The sequence below is a fragment of the Lactuca virosa genome, chromosome 4 (genome assembly GCF_052849685.1).
Source record: "Lactuca virosa cultivar CGN04683 chromosome 4, Lactuca_virosa_CGN04683_v6, whole genome shotgun sequence".
Lineage (NCBI taxonomy): Eukaryota > Viridiplantae > Streptophyta > Magnoliopsida > Asterales > Asteraceae > Lactuca > Lactuca virosa.
In genome coordinates, this window is record NC_136429.1 from 6,952,441 (window position 1) to 6,954,755 (window position 2,315).

The window sequence follows — 2,315 nt, forward strand, 5'->3', positions numbered from 1 at the left end:
CAGGAAGTAGAGCAATAGTCACAGATTCTGAGTCTATAATATCTTCAATTATGTATAACCTTGGCGTATGCACTCAGTCGTTAAGGACCTACTAATAGGGGTCATTAGTTTTCACATAAGTTGGTTATAGTATTAAGGTCCATAATTTAGTTTACTTATTTGTTACTTAGGAACATGTTTCATTATACCTTGATTTGTGTTAATGTGTTAGTTGCTATTATGAGCAGCTGAATCTAGCTACTCTTGTTTAGCTAGATGAAGCTTCCAACTTATGAATAGCTTAATTTTTATGGATTTATTTAGTTGGTGAATTGCTTATGTTGGATTTATAGTTACCTAGCATGCTTGTGTTTGTTTCTCTAGTTGCTTGATTTCATGTTCTGTGTAGCTTAGTGACCATTAACTGCATGAACTTGTTTACCTAATGATTTAGTGAACATTAAATTGTTAGAGCTAGGATTGACCAATCTTAGTTAGTAATTAGAGTAAATAAACTTAGCTGTGCTAGAGAACGTGCATTGTGACTATGATTGCGTTTACATAAATATTCTTACATAGCATAATCATATTCATAATTGGTTCTGTGTTTAATTGTGTGTGACCATACATAATTTGACATGAATTAATTAATTAGTGGTAAAGTTAGACTTAAATTACTAATACAATTACAACCAACTTGATAATCCATAATTATTAGCTAGCCATAAGGATGAAGTGGATTCAAACTAGACAAGAGTGTTTTTACTTAATTGATTGAATTTGAGTTAAGTTCGTCTGATCTTGTAAAATCAGATAAAATCCTTACTAAACTTGTTAATAATTAGGTTAATTTGATGGCAAGTAGATTAATTAGTAACACCGTTCCCTGTGATCGACACCCGACTTACCCAAGCTATACTATAATCTGACTAGGTACACTGCCTATAAGTGCATAGTTAGTTTAAGTTTGTTAGGTTATAAATATTAAAATTAGTGGGTACTTTCGTGCACATCAAGTTTTTGGCGCCGTTGCCGGGGAGCGGCGCGTTTATTAGTTTATTTAGTTGCATTAGATTAATCGACCCTTTTTGTGGGATAAAATCTGCAAAAAGTTAATTAGTTATTTATTTTGTTTATTAGCTTAGTAGCATATTATTTAAGCAAAATTTTTTTATTTTTGTTTCTGTCACAGAATTCACGACGTGAGCAGTATAAACTCATGACGTGAGAGCTGTAGTTTTTAGTTTTTAAGTCTTTTCTTATTTTAGTTCAGTTTCACGTTTTTATTTTATCGAGTTACAGGAGTTCATGACCAGAGGATCTACCACACCTTTGGTGCCACCAATTGAAGATCCCGAAGCTGCACTTCACAAGAAGACTGATAAGAAGACGCCACTGCAAGAATTAAAGTCAGCATTTTCAAGAAAGTCGGGAAAGAAGACAGGAGAGTCAAGTTCATCCTCAAGGCACAAGAGCAATCTTGAACACTTGGATCAAATACCCGTCCAAACCGAATCCGAATACGATACCGAGCCGGAATTTGAAGAACATACGAGCGAACCCGAGAACGAGCCAAGGAACGAGATGGCAGCAATTGAAGAGATGTCCATGGGAGCTTACAAGAAGTGGATCCCAGAAGATGTGGGTCCCGGTTTAGTCCAACCCGCAATAACTGCCACTGCCACATTCGAGTTGAAGGGGTACATCTTGACTGCACTGAAGGATATCCCATTTTTTGGGAAAGATCATGAGGATGCTTTTAAGCATCTAGATGAAGTCAATGACATTGCGGATTACTTCAATGTCCCAAATGTCAACAGAAACACCGTCTTGCTTAGGATGCTTCCCATTACTTTCAAGGGAGCTGCTAAAGAGTGGTTAAAATCACTTCCACCGGGTACAATCACCACTTGGGCTCAAATACGTGAGCAATTCCTGGACCAGTTTTGCCCACCATCCAAGATAGCTAAACTCAAGAAGGCAATAGCCAACTTTGAGCAACAGTCGGAGGAGTCATTATACGAAGCATGGGAGCGGTACAAGGGCTTGCTCAGAAATTGCCCTCAGCATGATCTAAATGTGCAACAAGAGATGTCAATCTTCTATGATGGGTCAACGTTATGACAAGACAACTCCTTGACTCTCAAGGACCTTTGACAAAGAAAAATCCAAGGGAGGTCAAGGAGCCGATTGAAGAATTCGCGAAGCACTCTCGCGAATACCACAACCCTAGGCAAGATGGAATTAAAGGCGGTGGAGGAGCCTAAACTGAAGAAATAGCAGCCATGATGGCTATGCTAAATAATATGGACCGGACGTTGAAACAAATGGACCGC

General features: G+C 38.0%; 1 non-coding gene across 1 annotated transcript; it reads right to left on the minus strand.

Moving 5' to 3' along the window:
* Positions 1 to 1,947: 1,947 nt before the first annotated feature.
* On the minus strand, positions 1,948 to 2,054 carry LOC145110088 (small nucleolar RNA R71). Its single transcript, XR_013709470.1, has one exon. It is a non-coding gene; the product is annotated as a small nucleolar RNA R71 (small nucleolar RNA).
* Positions 2,055 to 2,315: the final 261 nt, after the last annotated feature.